The following is a 6621-nucleotide window of genomic DNA, read 5'->3' on the forward strand; positions in this document are numbered from 1 at the left end:
CTAACGTGTTTATACCAACGTTGATTTTATTGTCCTGCTTGAGGTTTGGGTTTTCTGTTTTCCAGTTTAAATGTGAAGCTTTTTTGTGACAAAATGGATGACAGTCGGCTCCTCGAAGGCTGAGGCTACAGTTTTTAACCTGAAAATGTAAAATGCTTGTTCTACCTTGGGTCCAGGCTGGGTCTTTAAGTCAAACAGAATTATAGATGAAATAGTCGGCCATGTATTTCTGTATTTAAGCCCGTCACTCTCCTTGACAAAGGCAGAGAAGGAGTTACTGCATCCACTAACTATAAATGCCATCTTTCATCCTATGTATTTTACAGCGTATCTGTTTAGCTGCGTTTCTCTTCCAGATGAAGCCAACAAAAGAGTTACTGCTTCCTTTGCCTCTTTACTTTTCTGACATAAAAGTCACTCCTGGACCCACGCTTCAGTTTTCGTGCTCTTGCTCTGTCTTTACAAACACTCAGATCTCTCTAAATCAGGTTCTAATCAAGTTTTTTTTCCTGTTAAAGGGAGTCATTACTTTCCACAGTCACCACATGCTTGCCCAGTAAGAGGTATTGTGTTACAGTTAACACGTTAATGTTAACGACTCAATGCAATTAACCATTTTGTTATATTTTTGTTCAGGATGAGGGATTGCTGCAGTCAGTGGCTGTAAGCGACTGAATTTTTTTGGATAGAAATTGGATCTGTTTGTCTTGTAAAATGCCTTGAGATGAAAACTTGTAGTGAATTCTTGCTGTTAGAAAGCTGAACTGTATTCACTTATTTAATTAGGTACTAGTAAAGCTGTCTCCTAAAGCCCAAAACCATTGTACAAAACTGCTGAAAAGACAAAGTAAGGGTTGTGAAACCAAATGGTGACGTCTGAACTTCTTGAAAATAACTCAAAGGACATTTCTAAACATGTAGTGTGTATGATTCCTCAGCAGGGGGCAGTGTGACCCCCCCTAGCAGGCTCTGCCTCAATGCTCTATGTTCACCATCTTTGGTGTGCATAAATCAGTATATCGTTGAATAATTATAATATAATTAATAAAAATCACGAAGTGATATAAACTCCATGCATTTATGAAAATTAGCTCTTCTCATAATTGTGACATTTTTGCAATTCCAGGTATTAACCGGTCGCACAAACCTGCTGCCTGATCAAACAAAGATCAAACAAACATATTAACGCTACCAGGCTATTCTGACGCCAGATTTAACACCGTTTAGTTATTTATAGAGTCCTTAACAACAAACAACCAGACAGCCAGTGTGCTTTACAATAAAATCATTAAAAATATTCAAAAAGAGATAAAAACAACAAAAGAAAAGAGTAAAAAGACAACAGAATAAATAAAAGTTAGAAATCTGGAATAAACCCCCACAGAGCTAAGCCTTTCTGAATGTCGCGGCCTTCCATGTTTCAAAAAAACAAAATTCCATCATAGGCCGTGGGTGGTAACAGGTGGTTTGATTTGCACGCACTTCCGACTTCATTGATTTGTAAAAATATGTGATTTATTTCTTGAAAAAATATAGACAAAATAATGACGAAAAAATGTCTTGCAACTTATTGAAAATGAAAAATAACCTCAATTTGCTGTTTGAAGTTCTAAAAGTGGTCAAAAAATAATTTACAAAACCTCCCGTCAACACACCAGACATTTACCAAACAATAGCTCTGCACCAAGCACCCGGTGTGTTCTTAATCACTCAAATTAATGGAAGGGTCTAACAATTAACAACATAATCTAAACAATTCCAAATATAAAAATGTATTACAAATTTTGGTTCTAAACTAACTTAAATATATTCTAACTACCCAAAGAAGAAAACTAAATTGGTAGAAAACCTAACCCTACAATCCACAAAATGTATCAAATGGCCACAACACTGAATAAATTGGTTTTCAGGTCAGTGACTGAGCGGAGATCCAGATGCAAACTTGATTTAATAAAGAAAATCAAGCAATTAGGATCTTATTTCCAGAGATCATTTTCTACAGCGACGCTGCCCTGGCACACATGGGCAACCAGCTTCCCCTTGTGGCATAGCTGAAACGTTGCAACAGGACACAAAAAAAATAAATAAATGAATATATCACTCATTGGATAGTTAATCTGTATGAGTCTCAATGAGCAAAGAAAATTAAATAACTATAGTATCCTAACTTTTAAATAAACTGCACCACTAGAGTCAATCAGCTGTTGATTTGACTCTGAATGACTTGGTCAGTGGTCAGAATCTGGATATGTCCACATTTATCCAAACGTAGCTTAATGCACAATGCTTGAGCTGTTAATAGATAGCAGAGAAAATCCCTGAGATTTTCAGTCAGTTCAAGAGGAATTTTCTGTTTTTGTAGCTTTAAAAGTTATGCAACTGAAAATATTGTTGAGGCTGAAGGTGAAAACTGGAACGCTGTGGTCATGTTTCATTTTACAAACTACAGTGGGGCCAAAAAAGTATTTAGTCAGCCACTGATTCTGCAAGTTCTACTTAGAAAGATGAGAGAGGTCTGCAATTTTCATCATTGGTGCTTTTCAACTATGAGACAAAATGAGAAACGAAATCCTGGAAATCAAGTTGTAGGATTTTTAAATCATTTATTGGTAACTTATGGTGGAAAATAAATATTTGGTCATCCGCAAAAAAGCAAGATGTCTGTCCCTCACAGACCTGTAACTACTTCTTTAGGAAGCTCGTCGGTCCTCCACTCGTTACCTGTATTAACGGACCCTTTTTGAACTCGTTAGTGTTTTAAAAGACACCTGTCCACAGCCTCAAATAGTCAAACTCATCCACGACCAAAGAGGCTGAGAAGAGTGGATCTACAATGGAGGATGAAGAGTGCTGATTGCACAGCAACTACCATTCTAAAGACACTATAGAGTCGTTGTCTACCACAACATATAACTCAACTACTCAATAAACAGGCTGTGCAAAGATGCTCCTGAAACAGTCCTGCACAACAAAGCTGAGCACAACAGGCTGGAAGGCAAAGCATACATGGAAATCCCCCCCAAAAAAACAAAAAACAAGTTGTGTCCCATGTTTGAAAGTGTTGAATACATTACTGGTGAAAATGCCTCGATCCGGCACCTCCTGATCCAAACCGACAAACCAGGCCAACCAAACAGATGTTGTTGAGGTGGACTAAGCAGAAAAAGAGAGCAGCACTGGGACACAAAGCAGGAACACACAAAGTTTGACATTTAAAGAGCTCAAAGAGGATGTAGAGCAGCTGCAAAAAAACACAAGAGCGAAGGTCATTGGTGCACTTGGGGCTTTGACTCCTAAACGTAGGAGTGGCTGCAGCAGATTCCAGGAACAAGGCCTGAAAACTTCAGAGGAGCTCAGTAAGGGACAGTAAAAGTCTGTGCAAACCTTTCTCCTACTCCTAGGCTTCTCCTGCAGCACCCAATGAGAAGTGGACTGGACTTTAAGTCTCGTACGACCCCTAAAATATCTCACAGCACACAGTGAAGGCAACACAGCACACTGAAGAAAACATAAAACAAAAGCAACTGCGGTGCAATTGGTGTGAAATAAATAAATAATGTCCAAAGAACATTTTCTCTTTCTTTTGCTCGCATTTGATATAATGAAAACTACTGAAGTAAAGAACATTTACACTTAAATATTGCATCTTTCAACTTGTTTAAAGACTGTTTCGGTGTGCATTTCACAATAAGTAATGAAAACTGTATCTAACAGAGCTAACACAAGGAAGAAACACAAAATCCCAAAATGAGCTTTAAGATGACAACAATAAATAAAAACATGGCCTCTGACCCTAATCCGAAAGAAAGTGAAACAGAGGAGAAAAAGAGCATCATAAAAATAAACAATAAAATGCATTATGGGGTTCAACAACTTTGCAAAGAGCCTACAAAGATTTATTTACACTGCATTTGTTAGCAGTTTCACCACAAAAAGTCTAAACTCTTACCTTTTTTTAAAGCAATGTACAGCCCAGCCTCAGGGGGGCGCTGTGGCCCCAGCAGTCAGTCTACAGCCCAAACTGTTTCAAATCAGTGAATTTGTTGAAGAAGCAGACTGTCCCAGCAAAGATAAATCATCTGAGCCTCAAACTGCTCCCTACAAACATGTCGCAACGCTGACATGTTGCATTCTTCAGTAAAACAAATCATCTGAACTGTCACAGAGTCACATTGTGCTGGATTAACTACTCATACCTCAAATTATGGATTTTAATTGGTCCCCGCCTGAACACAAAAACAAAACAGCCAATTAGAAAATAAAACTTCCATATAGATGCTCTGTTAAATAAAGAAAAAGTCTATCAAGCTCATTTTCCATCATTAATATCACCCAGTATAACATAATTAAACAGTTCTGTGCTGCAGTGTAATGGTTCAACTTGCTGCCTGACAGAACGATCTGGACTGAACAGCATCATATTCCTTCCTCCCACGGTCCAAAGAAGCATTTTTGCTTCTCTAAACTGTCCTTGATGGACTGACGACCTATGCAGGGTGTACTTCGCCTCTTGCCCAATGACAGTTAAAAAAAATAACATAAAAAAGTGGACGAATTAAAGAAAACGGGTTATTTCACCTTCTGTGTTATACGTTCCAGTTTCGCTTAAAAAACTGTTTCAAAAGGGATTGCAGGGTGGTTGCATATAGTACAGCTTTTATTATTTCTAAGATGTCATAATTTCAGTATACACTGGACGTAATCAAACAGACTAATGAATTAATTCACAGTTAAGAACTTTGTTTAAAATAAAAACATCCACCTATCCATTGCTACCTTGGACAGGTAGTAAGTGCTTCAAAGGGCAATACAGAAGAAAACAGGACAAACACCCATTTACACCACGTGTGTCAAACTCAAGGCCCGCGGGCCGAAACCGGCACGTCAAGGCCATTTATCCGGCCCTCAAATGCCAAAAAAGGATATCAAGTCATAAAGTAGAGGCATATCTCATTTTAAATTGTATAAAGTGGCTAAAACTGTTAGCCTCGTGAGACCATCCTGATCTCGCGAGCTTTCAAGGTTTCACTCGCAGATCAGTCTGGCTACTCTCCGTTAAAGAAAATTTGGAGCCGTTCACCAAACGAACGTCCAATCAGCGTTGGCTTTGAGGCGGGTTGAGGTGTGACGCAACGAGAAGCGCGACAGTTCAGTCTAAAGAACATGGCGGCTTCAGCCGAAGGAAACTAGTGTTAGCGTGGCTATCGAGCAAGTTTTATCGGAATTACAGAGTATTTCTCTGCTGAGCTAACGAGCCTTTACCTGCAGCAGCAAGAGTAGCTTGGCTTGTGGTTGTGTTTTCGTCGTCGCTCGTAACAGAGCGACGACGAAGCATGTTGACGAGTACGTCATATGCTTCGTTGATCTGATTGGTTCATTTGGCCCGTCTATCACCAACATAGGCCAATCAGCTAACCAGTATTTTCGCCCCTTCCCAAAATTACTTCAACGGAAGGTTTCCAGATGGATATGCGAAGCAAATCTATCTGGCGGAGTCAGGTTATAAAACTGTGCCTCCTGCGAGGAATGTTGATTTTTTTTAACTGTGTAGTAACAGCATCCTGCCACTAGATGTCAGTTTTCCCACCACACATTAAAACAACCCAGAAATGTCCAAAAAGAGAAAAGGTGATGCAAAATGATGAGTTTAAAGTGTAACTCACCCCAATATCAAGTTTTTTTTTTAGATAAACTGGGCCTATGTTGCTACTTTTATGTTACTGTGAAATCTTTTATATTTCTATGTGAACTGGAATAAAATTTTGAAATCAAAAGTTTCATCTATACAAGTGTAACCGGCCCTTTTAATGACTTCATGATGCCAAAGTGGCCCTGTATAGAAATGAGTTTGACATTCCTCACACCTATGGGCAAAAGGAACAACTTAATGTAACATGCGTGTCTTTAGACTATGGGAGGAAATATCCAGCAGGAAGGCACACTTCATGCAGAAACACCCAGGCCAGGGTTCCAACCCAGGAGTCATTCTAGTATTTGTTTCATTATTTTACACGGTCCACAGCTTGCAGAGCGTCGTGGAGAAATAGATTAGTTAATTTTGGCCCTGCCAGTGCCTTCGATGTTTAACGCTGACAGATAAAATAAATATGGGATGTCCTAAATAGTTTAGGATATTAAATAGTTTGTCCATTTACATATTTAATTCCACTTTATTTATTCCAATGTCTTCAGTGAATCATGTTACCCCTTAAAGATAAAGCACAAAGGTCCAGTCGTGGGGGAGGCTAGCAGTACCAGAGTCAGAAGCATTCGCTGTAACCAACAGACTGACCCGAGACTCTTTGTCTGAGCAAATCCTGATTTGAAGTTAAACGCGTCATCCACCAGCCACAGCCGCATCTGTTTTAACCCATCCAGGCTTGACTGTTTGCTCGCTGACAGTCTGACACCGCTAGTGTAGTTGGCCTACCTGTAAGCAAACCCTAATCTGTTCTGATTCTGATGTACATGCATGTTTTGTGAGGACATGAGCTTGCAGACCAAGACCTTCTGCACATAAAACAACAATAAACCTTTGTATTTGAGAAGGCTGCGTCGCACCAAGGAAGAGCCGTGTGGAGCTGACACAGGAGGTCAAGGCAGCTACAACAAGATAGAGTG

At 39.4% G+C, this 6621-nt stretch overlaps 1 protein-coding gene across 1 annotated transcript in view; it reads right to left on the reverse strand.

The window, feature by feature from the left end:
• Positions 1-6621, reverse strand: part of sid1 (secreted immunoglobulin domain 1) — a 39551-nt gene that overhangs the window by 3900 nt on the left and 29030 nt on the right. The window lies entirely within an intron of this gene.

Source organism: Fundulus heteroclitus, chromosome 9, assembly GCF_011125445.2.
Source record: "Fundulus heteroclitus isolate FHET01 chromosome 9, MU-UCD_Fhet_4.1, whole genome shotgun sequence".
Classification (NCBI taxonomy): Eukaryota; Metazoa; Chordata; class Actinopteri; order Cyprinodontiformes; family Fundulidae; genus Fundulus; species Fundulus heteroclitus.